This window comes from Pseudopipra pipra, chromosome 1, assembly GCF_036250125.1.
Source record: "Pseudopipra pipra isolate bDixPip1 chromosome 1, bDixPip1.hap1, whole genome shotgun sequence".
NCBI lineage: Eukaryota > Metazoa > Chordata > Aves > Passeriformes > Pipridae > Pseudopipra > Pseudopipra pipra.
In genome coordinates, this window is record NC_087549.1 from 40,334,872 (window position 1) to 40,351,189 (window position 16,318).

The window sequence follows — 16,318 nt, forward strand, 5'->3', positions numbered from 1 at the left end:
GAGTTATTATTCTGCACATTATGTGCAGTGCTCTGCATTGTAATGAAAAATCAATGTTCTTAATTTGCAGAAAGAAGGTTTATAATAACATTTTTCCTGTGATTGTGTTTTAGTAAGGAGATCATTATCCCTATTATAGTGGGAGGAAAGTATGAGATCCTAGCAACTAGGTTTGAAAAGTTGTATAAGAATGTGTCCTAAAGGTTTATTTCTATCATCATAGAATCACAGAATCAACTAGGTTAGAAAAGGCCTCTGAGATCATCAAGTTTGAGCCAATACTCAACCACCTTGTCAATTAGACCATGGCACTGAGCGCACATTCAGCCTTTTCTTAAACACCTCCAGGGATGGTGACTCCAACACCTTCCTGGACTGCCCATTCCAATGCCCAATCACTCTTCCTGCAAAGAACTTCTTCCTAATGTCTAACTTAATCATGGAACATTGACAGCCAAATTAGTCTGGCCGCAGCAGAAATGTGTCTTGGAAGTTTTCATGTCAAATTGAGAAGCTTACCACACTTCATTGAACAACAGAAGAAAAATGACCAGGATACTTTTAAGACCTGAGAAAGTACATTAAAAACAGTACTATGTCTTTGCTCACAGAATCTGCTTCCAGATGATTAAATTCCCATCGTTTGTTCAGCAGTTTCAGACTGGAATGACTAACAGGCAAACCCAATTATGGGTCAGAAGTACATGCATGGTGACTTTGGAAACCTGTATTTAACCCTTGCAGAGCACTTCACTTTCTATGTAATTCCAGACAACTGACTTGCCTTTGGTCTTGTGTAGGCACCTGTCTCTGGGAGGCAATGAGAGGTGAAGGGCGGGGTGGAGCTGCCTGGCTCGGTTGTTGTAGGGCTGGGTAGGGGACGGGGCAGCAGGGACAGGCGGTGCTGCCTCAGGGGTCCCAGAGAAAGGCAACACGGGGCAAACACATGCAGGCAGCCTGGGAATCAGCTGTACTTGCTGCAAACAGTCTCCCCTCCCTTCTGTTTTGGAGGTTCCAAAACTTCAGTATTGAAAAAGTATGGTATGCAGTCATTTGATGTGATTGTGGGCTTAAATTCGAATCAGCTAGTGTGGATAATTAATGTGTGTGTTCCCTGTTTGTTTTAATTTAGAAATCTTTCATGTGGAAAATACACCAGGGGTTCTGGTTCAGTGCTTTTGTCTCTGCTTTCAGGAGTAGAGCAGAAGAGCATTACTACAGAGTTACTGAAGTTTGGAGATAAAGTTCTCCCCTGAAACCTCAGACTTCTGCAATGCACAGGTTAAAAATTAATTAGGGAGTGAAGGGCTATTTCAGATTCACCTCTCTCTCCTTAACATTTAAATTCTCTGCAGCTGCCACTCTACAGCTGCCACTGTGCAACCCCTACAGATTGCAAAAGAACAATTAGGTGTTAAAAAACAAGGAACGCTATTCAAACCTCTGTTCCTGGAGATTTCACTCACTCTACACATTTCTCTTGCACCAAAATGAATAGCAGTGGTTTTGGTTTTCTTTTTTTATTTTTCTTTTTAAAACATTGTTGAAAACCCCCAATGAAATCTGTGTGCATCAAATGTTCTTCACTTTCCTTAGTGCTAAATATCTTCTACACTTAACTGCATTGCACACTATCATAGAACTAAGACTAGTATAAGATAGTTAAGGTGTTTCAAGGAAATATCTGACTGTTAAGTGTCATGGGGGAAAAATGGTGTTATACAAACATCGCGATTATTTATCCTCCTTATACTCAGTAATAATTTAATAGGAAGTCTAAGGATGGATAAAGAATTTTTTCAAACAGATGTTTTTATTTGAATTTCATATTTTGCCAGGAAAAAGCAATGAGGCTCAGCTAGTAATTTCAGGATAGAGTATCACTCTTAACTTTTCAACTGTGACATTCAACGGGATGTCCTAAAGGGAAAAGAAACTGCTTTCAAAAATGCAACAGTGCATACATTTTCTAGTAGATCTGGGATGTCTTATCTCACTTATGTCTTTAAGCATCTCCACACATCCATATAACACTTCATTTTAAAGACTGGTTCTGTTAATGAATTCAAGGAAAGATGTAGATAGTTAATTTGTTAAAATGAATCTTAGACTTAAAAAATGCAGATGTCAATGAAGTGATGCTATTTTACTGCAGATGAAGAAGCAGCCCATAAGGTGTTGCCTGATGCCCAAAACTGCTTTTCACGTTCAAAGAGCAAATCCATTAAAAACGATCATCTCTTGGTAAACAGAACCTTCCCTAAAAACTCAGACCTCCTTAGCTCTGTCAAAGTGTGGTCAGTGTAAACAGATCATTACTGAAATGATGCATTTGCTTGTTAAAACAAGTTTGAAGGCCAGATTTCATACAAAAATGTTGAAATACCACTTTTTCTTCTTGAAGCTGTTTTAATCAGCTAGAAAACTTCTACGTATATTAGCTTTTAGCATAACCTGTTGGTAGAAATTGGATTTCTCTTAAGCAGTCTTGATCTTATAATAGTAGCCACATATTTTTGAGATACTGTGAACTGATGAATCAATTCAAGGAAAAGAAGGAAGTTGACCAAAGCCAATATATCTCACAGAATGATAAAGATCACTCATTAAAAAAAAAAAAAAAAAAAAAAAAAAGTAAGATACAGTTAATCTTTCTTTTTTTATGTTCTTTTTGTGGAAGATTGCAGATTTTTTTCTTTTTTTCTCCTTCTCCCACTCCCCTCCATGTGGGACATTTTCAATAACAAATTATTCTGAACCAAAGTGCTGGTTTGAAGGCTGATTAGTGTTGTTCACTGATAAGGTTTGATTACTCATTATACACAGTAAGAACAGGCTCAGTGGACACAGAAATGATCATCCGTGAGCATACCCTTGTTTTCCCTGTCCCTCTCTTTGCAAAAATATGATATTTTTTTAATTGCTAGAATTTTGTTCCATCTTTAAATACTTGTGATACTGCCTGAAAGACAGCTGAAATGTATGAAAGGGTGAGACCAGCAGATGACAGAAAAATGATGCTCTAATGCTGAGAAACTTCCAGTTTAGTTAATGAGCAATATTTCAACATTCCCAGAAATTCAGAGGAAAATTGGGGAAAAAAAATTTTATCCTGTGAAAGACAAAGGGAAAATTCACTGGAGTTTGTGTTTCTCTTGGTGCTGGTAAACTAGCGTAGTCCTTGCAAAGAAGACAGTCAGGATAATCATGCTTGGATTATTTTAATTGCTTATCAATTCTTAGTCAAACATAATCATTGTAAATCTGGTTGGGTTTTTTTCCCCTGGGGTATTTTCTTCAGAAAAAATTTAGATTCAGTAAAATTGATTGAGTTTATGATAATCTACCTAATCTGTCAAATAGATTAATTTTTCCTGGTTAATATCAAATTACTTCATTTTTAACTGTGTGTAGTACAATATAGTGAATACATCTATTCATTGCCAGAGTGATAGACTGAAAGATATTTGAACTGACTGAATCAAAATATTATAGCTTGTTTTGTTTTTTGGAAAATCCTGGAAATTTGACTTCTTGTCTTGATTCAGAACTAAATGGAAACTTTCAGAATTTATCACAAATCAGTGAATTTTCTTGTTAAATATAGTCATTGTATTGCCTCTACCCCTCAGGAAAAGGATCTTGCTGCCAGGTGTGCAATAGCAGCAGCTGGAAGAAGAATATAGGGGAATGTGGGGAGGAGAAGACTTCTCTGAGTAGATAGTACCCTGCCTGCCTGTTTGGGCATAAAAACAGGGTGGCAGTGGCTGTATAATACTGCCCAAAAAGCAAAGCTTACTGCACCGGTATCCCAGCTCTGTCAACCCAATAAACATGCAGGATGCAACTTTGCATTGTGTGAATTTTTCACCTTGGGTTTCCATTAGCTAAATTTAGGTTACTAAGGAAGGGAGCACAGACAAAAACGGACATTGAGAGGGGATAAAGATGATCTGTCACCATAGCAGGAGAATAAAATAAAGCTTTTGAAATTGAAAACAAGTTGGAAAGTCATAAATAAAAGTACTTTTTTAGATATAACATATGTAATTAGTACATGAAATTAAAGGCCCTGGCTCAGTCATAGTCAAAAAGAGTTATTTGTGCAGTTGAGTAAATATCTTAGGAGGATGAAAACTATGTTTTCAACTATCATTTCAGACATTAAGACAACACCAAACTTACCAGGAGTATAAAACAGATTCCGGGTATTTAGGACACAACAGGAATTAACAAGGGAAGCTGGTGTCCAGCTTTGTTCCAAAGTCCTGCTCAGCACAGCAGGGCATTTTGGTGGATGATGATCTGGGAAAGATACCTAGAAATTTTAGGCTGAACTCCAGTCTCTGACAGGAAGAGAAACTCATTATAAGAAGTACATCTTCCTTAGGACTGAGAAACTACAATTTTAAAACAGAATCTAAAATGAGAGCTATTGCTCAGGGAAAGAGTAGCTGATGATGTACTTTGGTGTATGTGCCAAGGCATTCTGTACCTGCAGAATAGTATACAAAGGTTATTTTAAGAACTAAAAAAATATGGACATTTTCATAAAGTATATTTGGGAGAATAAAGAAATGCAACAATATTTCACCAACAAACTAATTTCAATATCTAATAATGTTTTCCTTATATGTTTGTATTCTGAACTATATTCTGATCTATACACAACTTTTAAAAACTTTGTTACCATAATGACAGTGCTTTATTATGTAGGAAAATATCTAATTGTGAAATATAACAGAGGTGAAAACCATGTTGTCCCCTTCAGTATCTACAACAGTGCTTTGCATATATGAATGGGGATAATTGATGAAGTATTTTCAAAACGTACGTGTTTTGTCCATATCTTCAAAATCAATGTAAATATTGGCCACAAATTACTCATGTGACTGATAATAATGTAACTGCAAAAATAAACTTTCTTCCCTCCTGCTGCATTCTTACCATATGCAGACAGCAGGATATATTGCTCAGCATTACTAGATATCATACTTGATGAAAGTATCTCAGAAGCTGAAGTTTTTTTATTGTGGTTGTAAGAAAAATGCTAAGGCTGAAGCTTTCTCAGAAAGCATGTGCTTAGTTTTTTTGTCTGTATGATTTACCATGTTTTCAGCCCTAGTGAGAAATTATGGAGATGTTCCACCTGATGCCTCCTAAATGGCAATTTCATGGCTTTGAGCATGTCCTTGAAGTAGACCAGGAATGAGAGACAACTGATAATTAGAAAGCTAGGACTTAGCACTAGTTTCAGAATCTTCTGTTCATGTTAACATTTGGGCTCTGAGTCTCTTTGCTTTGCTAGCAATGAAGAAAATATTCTGAGCCAAGATGCAGCAGTTTTGATAATTCAGAGGTAAAATTGTATCTTTCTTCATAAATGATTGGCTGTGGTGGCAATGTTGTTTTGTAGCTGTCCAGAAACTAATGAGCTTTACCTGCCTCTTCAGATACCTGAGTGAGCTGCCTGATGGACAGCTTGGGAGTGTTTGCTGCATAAAGCACTGATGTGCAAGGCAGTAGTTATCTCAGACTGCAGATTTTCATCACTCAGTGAAAAGCGTTTTGATGTCCAAAAATCATCCAACTGTTTGGCTAATGCAAAAGAGATGGCGTGCAAGCACTGAGAGATGCTTGCTGGAGGGAAGGGGCTGAGCATAGGAGCTGCTTCACCTGCTGCCTTGGGTGAAACCTGTCACGCTCTGTGTGCAAGGACTGCTCAGCTTTAGGTTACACCACTGGTGTTTAACACCAGCTGGCAACAAAGTACCGTGCAGTCATTCTCTCACTGCCCACTCCTGCCCCTCCAAGAAACTTGTGGGTGGTGATAAGAACAGTTTAATAATGGAAACAAAGTAAAATATAATAATATTAATGCTAATACTAATCATAATAAAAGAGGAGAGAGAGAAAAAAAAACAACCAAGACAGACAAGTGATGCCCAGTACAATCACTCACCACCTGCTGACTCATGTCCAGCCCATCCCATGCAGTGACTGGCTCCTCCTGGCAAACTCCCCCAGTTTATACACTGAGTATAACATTCTATGGTATGGAATATCCCTTTGGCCAGTTCAGATCAGCTGTCTTGGCTGTGCTCCCTCCTGGCTTCTTGTGCACCTGCCTGCTGGCAGAGCATGGGAAACTGAAAAGACCTTGACTTGTGCTGATCACTACTGAGCAAAGACTAAAACACAAGTGTGTTATCAACATTATTCTCATACTAAATCCAAAACACAGGACTGTACCAGCTGCTAGGAAGAAAATGAACTCTAACTCAACTGAAGCCAGGACAACCACTTCTGGAAGATAATCATGGAAGTAACCAGCCTGTTCATTCCGCTTTCCCTTCAATTCTGATTTTAACTTGGTAGCAAATACAAGGTCTCCTATTCAGTTCCCAAATTTGATTATACCTATGACAACATCTTAGATGGGCTTAGGAATCTTCAGAAGGGAAATACCCATCTCCTTCATAAGTAAACTAGCCCTGGGGCAGACTGATGGTTGTAGGTTGCTACTTCCCTAATAGAAGGAATATCAAAATATCTGCTGCTTTGTAATCTACTGCAAAGTTGTAGCAAACTCTGTGATAAACTTTTTGGAGGTGTGTAGTGGGTTGACTCTGGCTGGATGTCAGGTACCCACTAAAGCCACTCTCTCACTCTGCCTCTGCAACTGGACAGAGGAGAGAAAAAAACAGCTAAGGATTCATGAGTTGAGATAAGAGCTGGGAGAGGTCACTTACTGATTACCTTCATGGGCAAAACAGACTCAAAGTGAGGATAGTACTTAAATTTATTACTAACAGGATAAGAGCCAAAGAGTGAGAAATGAGTCTTAAAAACACCTTCCCCCCACACCTCCTTCCTTCCATGTTCTCTCTCTCCTCCACCCCAGCGGTGCAGGGGGACGGGGAATGGGGGTGACAGTCGGTTGTTGTTTCTGCCACTGCTCAGGGAGAGGAATCCTTCCCCTGCTCCTGTGGGGTCCCTCCCACGGGAGACAGTCCTTGATGGATCTCTCCAGCGTGTGTCTATCCCTCGGGCAGCAGTTCTTCACGAACTGCTGTCCCGTGGGTCACTCCTCCATGGGGTGCAGTCCTTCACGAATGAGCTGTACCGACATGGGTCCCCCACAGGGGCCACAAGTCCTACCCAGGAAAAACCTGCTCCAGCGTGGGCTTCCCTCTGCATGGGCTGCAGGTCTCCAGCAGGACCCTGCTCCATCCTGGGCCTCCCACAGGGTCACAGACTCCTTCATGCACCCACCTGCTCCAGCATGGGCTCCTCCATGGGCTGCAGGTGGGTCTCTGTACCCTGATGGTCCTCCATGGGCTGCAGGGGCACAGCTGCTCCACCATGGTCTGCACCACGGGCTGCAGGGGCCTCAGCTCCAGTGCCTGGAGCACCTCCTGCCCCTCCTTCTGCACTTCCTTGGTGTCTACATTGTTGTTCCTGTGTTCTCACTCTGCTCTTCCCTGGCTGGAATTCTTTCCGCGCAACAGCCTTCTGGTCTTAAATATGTTATCACAGAGGCGTTACCATTACTCCTGATCAGCTTTGTCTTGGCCAGCAGCAGGAAGGCCGTCCTGGAGCTGGCAGGCATTGGCTCCACCAGACAGCAGAAGCTTCTAGCAGCTTCCAACAGAAGCCACCCCTGTAGCCCCCCCACTACCAAAACCCAGCCATGGAAACCCACTACAAGGTGCTAATGTCCGTTAGTGATTTAATGGTGTGAAGACTTGATAGTGGGTACACGGCATGAGAAAATGGTATTGATAGTGACAGCAGTTGCTTAGGAAAAGCGTATAAATGCTAGGAGGTCTGAGAAATAGGAGGTGTGAGTATCTGTGCACCCACGTGTGGGTTCACAAAATCTCTTATTGCTTTTAATTTATAAAACCCGATTATATATACATATTATAAAGCAATCTGTCTCTCTTTACATTAGCTGAAATATGTTCTAAAAGGTTCGAAAACAAACAATTTAGAGGGCCTCAGTGTATGGAGATAAAGTAGACAAAATTTGGTATGGTGGGAAAAAGGTGCAAGGTAAAAAGGGAGTTTGGAAACTTCTCTGAAATACTACAGACTTTCTTGGTAGAGGCCATCTTGAAGAAGAGTATTTATTACTGCTGATGCATTTCCTTTCAGACTGTCTCTCATCAAGGCAAATACTTAGCTGTCTGTCTCCAAAACAGCCATTACCATTTTTAAAATACTTTACTGTACAGGAAGGTTTTCAAAAAGCAACACCAGAAAGCAGTCATGAAGGCAGTCTGATGATAGACCTGTAACTAAATCTTGCTCTTTAGTTAATGCTTAGTACGGGCAGAAAATCTGTTGACTGTATTTATCTTCTATTTCTAAAAATCTGAAACACAGCTTTTAAAATCTGCGTCTGTTGGACAATTATTTGATTCATTTGTGAAAATAACCTTGTACTGTGAAGTTTTAATGTACTTGGCAAAAACACTGTTAATTAGCCCAGGAAATGGCAGGATGCATTTTAAGGATACATAGCTACCTCTGTCTTCCCTTTCTTCTAGAAAAAGACATTTTTATGGCCAAAAATGCCCTAATTCAAAAATGCCTTTATTCAATTGAAAATTAGCATTAATATGCTGCCATTTGTGGTAGATGAGCTGATATTTTGTGCTCTCAGAGAACTTTTTTCCTCAGTCTGGTAATATTTCTTATCTCTGGTTTGTGTCACAGTGAAAGAAGGGTCTGGAGCGGGACAGCTCCTACATAGAAAGTTGGCTTACCTAGTGTATCATCCCCTCCTCTTCTTGCCACTCTTGCTTGAAAAAATAAGACTTAGAAATTAGGTAGTCATAAAGCTGTTATCTGTAAGTCTGTAAATCCATACAACTTTTTTCTTATTTTTTTTCTTATATGTGTCTAAAACTCAGGAATTACCTTCAGCTACATGAATCCCGTTAAAATATAGTGCTTTGACCTTATGAGAGTTGTCAGGTGTTACAATTCTGCCCCATATGTAAGTGCACACATACAGTACTCCCTGGCAGATGCTTCTTGATATGGAATTTCTCTTTTCTTGTCTAACAGGGCAAAGTGAAATTTAGCCACTCTATTGCACCTTGTAGGTTGTTCTTAATTGTGTTTGTGCATTTTAAAAATGTTTTGTTGCTGATTGTGCTGCAGCCCCGAGGTACATACAAATTGATTCCTCAGTGTGGCCACCATAAAAGTGAGGAGCAATAATAATAATAGGATCACATAGAATGTTATGAAATGGGACATTTGAGACATTTTGTTCATTTAATGAAAAAAAACATGTACTGTCTCTGGGATCAGGGAGAGAACAGAAGCTTTTCACATCCCAAGAGGGCACTTCAGTTATGGCCAAGGGCGTTATTTGTTTTTATAGAGTGGAAAATGAAAGCTTTTCCACATAAAACTGCAACTTCCACATTCAACAAATCTTCAACAGAGAGGAGTTTCCATGTGCATTTTCAGGGTGTTTTCAGCTGAGCAAGGGATATAAATTTAAACCTTATAGAGTTGGATTTGCATCCTGGTTCCAGCCTGCACAGGCTTAATTTTTACAGTAGCCAGGAGGAGGCATGGCCAGGACCTGGAAGTTGTTCTATCCCACCTCATATCGTTGTGGGGGCAGGGGAAAGGGAGTCTCTTCCAGGAAGAAGTTCCTTCCAGTTGAGGAAACATGGCTAAGGAAGTTGTTCAGTATTGTCTATTATGAGGGAGTTTTTCATTTCTTGTACCTTTTCTTGTTAATATTGTTGGTGCTCCTGTTCATTTTCTTTTCTCATTGCTGTTTCAAGTAAATTGTTCTTACTTGACCCATGATCTTTGCCTTTTGTGCCTCCAGTTGGAGGGGGAAGGGGAGGGCGTATGATTTTAGTGGGAGAACTAAATTGGAGAATACCATTCCTAAACCACGAGAGTTTGGCACAGGCTTAGCATAAAAAGAGCAAAAATTTGGACATGTCCAAAACTTCAGGAACAAGTATATGCCTATAGGTTTCTGTAGTGTTAATGGCAGGTGGGCAAGACATAAAAAGTATGTTGGTGGTGTAGAAAATTCTGTTGTATTCTGCCTATTCTTTAAAGATCAGCAGATCTTCCTCTCTACAGACTTTGTACTGAAAGTAATTGCCCTGTGTGTGACAGAAACAGCATTTCTGATTTCACTCTGATAAACGGATTTTAAACAGAAAATAAAATGCAGTTAAGTCACATAGACCTAATGATAACCTCATGAACATCACAACTGCAACTCAAATCCCATTAACATCAGATGACTAATATAGAGCTCTTTTCATGAACTTACGTGATTAACTCTTCATACCAGTTCTGGCCAGGGCCACATAAATTTTGAATTCTACCTATTTGAGTAATATTAACTGGTGACATATATGTAATGTGTTACATTTTTATTCATTTCTTAATTGGCCTAGGAAAAGGTAGAAAGTTTTATAAAGTGGTATTTCTCATTTATATGGCTTAAAAATATCGGACAAGCATCATGCTGTTCTGTAGAAAGCATTTTGTCTCACCAAAAAGCACAGAACTTGGAAATAAATAAAAATAATAAAACTATATCTTTTTATAGCCCTTTTCATTTGGATGGATCCCAAGGTAGTTTACAAAATGCATACAATGAGTAGAAATTTTTTGTGCTGAAGAAATGCAGCAAGATATTCAGTTATTGAGAGAAATAAAAAGAACATATAAGTGTAAAGCCGAAGAATTTAATGTAGATGAATTTTAAGAAATTTTAACTCCTTTCAGACAAAGCATTGATATTGATGGGGATATGTATTGGCTTTGTGTGGCCAGGTTTTGGCAGTGGGGGTCTACAAGGGTGGCTTCTGTGAGAAGCTTCCCCTGCGACCGATAGAGCCAATGCCAGCCAGCTCCAAGATGGACCTGCTGCTGGCCAAGGCCGAGCCCATCAGCAACAGTGGCAGCACCTCTGAAATAATGTGTTTAAGAAGGGGAAAAAGAAAATTGCATAACTGCAGCTGGAGAAAGGAGTGAGAATATGTGAGAGAGACAGCTCTGCAAGCACCAAGGTCAGTGAAGAAGGAGGTAGAGGAGGTGCTCCAGTCACCAGAGCAGAGATTTCCTTGAAGCCTGTGGAGAAGCCTATGGTGAGACAGGTTGTCCCCCTGCAGCCTATAGAGATCCATGGTGAAGCACATATCCACCTGCAGCCCATGGAGTACCCCACACTGGAGCAGGTGCATTCCTGAAGGGGGCTGTGACCCTATGGGAAGCTCACACTGGAACCGTTTGTGAAAAACTACAGTCTATGGGAAGGAATTACGTTGGGAAAGTTCGTGAAGGACTGTCTCCTGTGGGAAGAACCCAGTGCTGGAGCAGGGGAAGAGTGTGAGGAATCTTCCCCCAGAGGAAGAAGGCACAGCATGTACAACATGTGATGAACTGACCGGAGCCCCCATTCCCTGTCCCCTCATGCCATTGTGGGGGAGGAGGTAGAGAAAACTGGGACTGATGTTGAGCCCTGGAAGAAGGGAAGGGTGGGAAAAGGTATTCTAAGATTTGGGTTTATTTCTTATTGCCCTGTTCTGATTAGATTGGTAATATATTCAACTAATTTCCCTGAGTCGAATCTGTTTTGCCCATGGTGATAATTGCTGAGTGATCTCTCCCTGTCCTTGTCTTGACACACAAGCCTTTTTAATATTTTCTCTACCCTGCCCACCTGAGGAGAGGAGTGATAGAGAGGTTTTGGTGGGCATCTGGTGTCCAGCCAGGGTCAACCCACCACAGGACACTTGGCTGTTTGCCAGCTACGACACTGCATGTTTGGGAGCATATGCCATGCTGGAAGATGCCATAGGACAGATTAGGGCAGGCCACAGACTTTTCATATCTCTTCTGTTGATGTATATTCGCTATTTGCTGGAATTTTTTTTCCAGAATAAAACACAAAATATGTCTAATTTTAGCTCTACCACCTACTTTTTTTGCACTTAAAGGCTTGGAAAAAACTCAGGCGTAGCCTTGGAAGTCATATTTTTAAAGTGATTTCTTGGGGAAAGAGGTCTTCAAGAGATGAGCATGGTGGAATGAGTTTCCTTCCCCCCATAAACACAAACAGGAGCCAAACTCTGTCAGTGAGAAAAATATTTATGGATTAGCAGCTTTTTTTGAATTTGTGAGCTGTCTTATGTCTTGGTTTGATATGAACATTTCAAACATTCTGGGTGTTTCAGCTTTACAATAACCCTCTGAGATATAAAATGAGTCATTGCTTTAATAAATGGAGGAAAGAAATGGAAATTTGCTACTTAGCAGGGAAGGAGTTGGTAGCTGGGGTAAATTGCCTTGTTTATTAATAGAGCTGATCTGAATATGGAATTTCTTTCAGAAAAACCTTATGACGGATGGAGGAAAAAAAAGAGCATAGGAAAACAATCTTTTTTTCTTATTTTCTAAGGGAAAATAGTGTCTTGCTGGTGGCCTTCACAGCCTCTGGGAAGGCGAGTCTGTCCTTGATGTGCCTTTGGAAATCTCAATATTGCCTGTATCTTTAAAGTTAAATCTGAAAAGCCATTCAATCTAGCCTCTGAGGAACAGCAGTATTATTTGGAAAGTCAGAGAAGAGCACATATATTAGCAGCGTGAGATAATTGGTCTTTTCCCTGTTGATGCTTTCCACAAGTAACACCCAGACTGCAAACTAAATTCACTACTTAGGAAATTTCTGCTTTATGGTGTTAATCTGGCATGAGTTTGCCAGATGGTTCCCTCCTTACTTTGGACATATGTGCTCACGGCCCAGACAGCCAACTGTATCCAGAGCTGCATCAAAAGGAGTGTGGCCAAGGGAGGTGTTTCTCCCCCTTTCCTCTGCTTTTGTGAGACCCCAGCTGGAGTACTGCATCCAGCTCTGGGGCCCCCAAAATAAGAAGGATATGGACCCGTCGGAAAGAGTTCAGAGGAGCACCATGAAGATGATCAGAGGGCAGGAGCATCTCTCTGATGAGGACAGGCTGAGAGAGGTGGGGCTGTTGAGGCTCAAGGAGAGAAGGCTATGGGTAGGTCTTGGGACAGCCTTCCAGTACATAAAGGGGGACTACAATAGAGCTGGAGGGGGACAAGGTCATGTAGTGACAAGGCAAGAGGCAATGGCTCTAAGCTGAAAGAGGGTAGGTTTAGATCACATATTAGGAAGAAATTCACTGTGAGGGTTGTGAGGTACTTGAACAGGTTGCCCGGAGAAGTTGCGGATACCCCATCCCTCAAAGTGTTCAAGGCCAGGTTGGATGGCACTTTGAGCAACCTGGTCTAGTAGCATGTGTCCTTGTCCCTGGTAGGGGAATTGGAATTAAGGACCTTTAAGGTTCCTTCCAATCCAAACCATTCTGTGATTCAATGTTTCTATGACATTGAAGAAGGATTTATATGGGAATAAAGAGGGATTTTTTCTCTAAATGGTCTTAGATTGCTTTCATCTGGATTTTTATTTGTAAACCTTGCATATATTCCTAACACGTTGCATACTCTCAGTGTGAAGGCTCTTTATATCTGTTTTCCTCAGTAACATGTCCTTGTGGTATTTACATATGCATTGTACATATGTACTTACAATCTGCATTCAGAAGCGCGGTGCTTTTCCTTCTGAAAAGTGATTTGTCACTGCCTCTGTGGTGGAAAGGCACTGACCTTGCTAGAGCAACACTCCAGTTTTGACATGGTGCATTCTACAAACTTTTGTGGGTTTTGCTTAAATCTTTTCCAGTTCAGCATTCTTCATTGTCCTCAGTGGAGACAAATACACTTATGTAGCAAGTGTGATGTGAGTTTCCTTGTAGATATGCAAAAAAGGTATGATAAAAAAGGGCTTCTACTGGGAGCTATATCCAGAATTTTCAAACTTAATAAACAAGTTTAACTGGATGCTTTATTTAGACTGTCCTGAAAATTCCCACAGCACTTTCCCCCTCGTCAGCTAATCTCTTCTCTTCCTTCTTTCTCTACAGATTCTCAATTCTGTTTGTTTCCTCTCCACATGGATGAGCTGTATGCAGTGAAACCAAGACTTGCATTAAGCACACTTAAATGCTACACTTGTTTTTCTAGCCTGATAAATGTTCTGTTTCTGATTTTCGATTTTCTGGTTGACAGTTTGCCAGAAACTTTCTTCAGTGAACACTAGCTTATTGCTAATTATGACAGATGACAGATAGAGTTCCTGCCTATGCTTTTATTTTTGTAAACAGTGCACAAAGCTCACCACATCCTAGTAATTAGCATACATTGATGCCCTAGGATGCAACCAAAGAGCTGTACTCATCACTGGGAAGTGGTTTTTTTTGTCAGAACTGAAATTCTTTGTAAATGTCTTTGATAAAACTTTTCTTGAGGAGATTTCTTAGGGAAAGGTATAATTTTTAGTGAAAACAAACACAATAGCCTCCAGAAGGGCTGCAGTTCAGGTGCCCTGTGCTTACTGGGGATGAGTAACATGAGGAGACGATGTTTAGTACAGCTGAAAAGGGGTGTTCAGGGACTGTAACATGGATCTTCCATGTCCTAGATGGTGGCTTCACCCCCAATTGAAATGAAATCTCTTGGCAGTCACTTTCCAGTGGTACAGACCTCACTTCTGGATAGATGTAAGACCCAGGAAAGGCACAGTAGAGATGACCTGTGCTGAGGGCTTCAGGCGGGCTATGTTATTGCAAGAGGCTGTGAAGCACGGCCTTTTAGAGCCTGGCTTATCAGAAAGTAGGTCCTGCTCAGGCAGTGCCAGACCTATTGTGTTAGACTCTGATACACAAGGTCGCATATGGCATGAAGCAGGAGCGAGGCTGTCACATAGCACTGCAAAAGAAAGTGGGATACGGCTCTGCTGGAAGAGGAACTCAAGAAGGGAACCAGTTGCATGAGTGTCTCTCCAAGTGTGGGAAGCTTGTCAGGTCTGTATTTGAGGATACTTCTATCCCTCCCTGAGTACATTGAAGTGGTCTCGGTTTTGTTGCTACAAATTGAATTCTTGTTTTCCAGACAGCCTGGGCAGCTGCTTTCAGTTGAAGAGGTATCCTCTCTTTACAGTTCTTTATTTCCTTACTTTCTGTTTCTTTAATAAGAGCTCATGTAGACAAGGCTTTGATTGATCTGAGGTTTGATCATGTAAGAATTCACGTTTCAATGTATCGTATGCCAAAGCACAGGGTGTTCAGCACAAGTGAATGTGCAAATGCACTCTGTTCCACCCATATTGTTAATTTGCTTTTAGCAATGAAGATAAATAGTATCCATGGGAAGCTTGCATTGATGGAAACTGGCTGTGAATTTCAAATTTCCTTTTAACAGAAGCTATTAGTACATTTGTGACACTTTCAAGAAAAAAAAAAAAAGAAAAATAAAAGCTGGTAATGTTTTCTCCCTTACAAAGCCTACAGTCTAACTCTTCAATTAACAGTTCCAAGAGTAGAAAGATGGTCCTGCATGTACCCTGAACCAGTAGTTGGAAAACTGGATCTTGTTCCCAGACATTGACACAGGTACTTGTTAGAAGATCAAAGAAATTAGGTGGGCAAAATTTGCAAGGTAGTTTTAAGCAAGATTAATGCTGATTCCCTGAAGGAGCTGGGTGCCAGTATGTTTTAAAAATAACACTGGAGGTGTATCTGCATTTTCAGATGCCTTTATAAAGGTATTCTATAGGATTTAAGTAATTTCACAACTGTAATGGTAACACCTCTTGCTGGCTGAAGAAACTGTCTTGCTTTAGGTCTGACTGTGATGAACAGGAGCCTTTTACCTGGGCTATGTGGTAACTGGTTGGAAATGTGAACCAAGACCTAGTATGAGAGACGCACAGAGAAAATCCATGAAAAAGCCCATTTCTACATACGACAATCATGTGTGACTTATGTACTGCAGTGGTGGGGTGGGGGTAAGTGGGTTCCTAGAAAATAGATCTGATGATTTACAATCTGGGTTTTATTTAAGTAATTCAAATAGTACTAGAAGTGAGCGTGGGGATATATCTAGCATACGATGGCAGAAAAAATTGGTTAGTGGTGTATTTGCATGATCTTAATTCTGCTCAGAAAACTTATGGAGCATAAATTCCCTATGATGGACAAGTTGTGGTTCAAGACACTGAGACTACCTCAGTTGGTTACAGCATGGGGCTAATAACACCAAAATTTTGGGTTTGATCCCTGTATAGGCCATTCACTTAATAGCTGGACTTGATGATCTTTGTAGGCCCCTTCCAACTCAGAATATTCTGTGAAATACAAATGAAATTCTCTTCTGTAATTCATGCTTGAGACCGAAA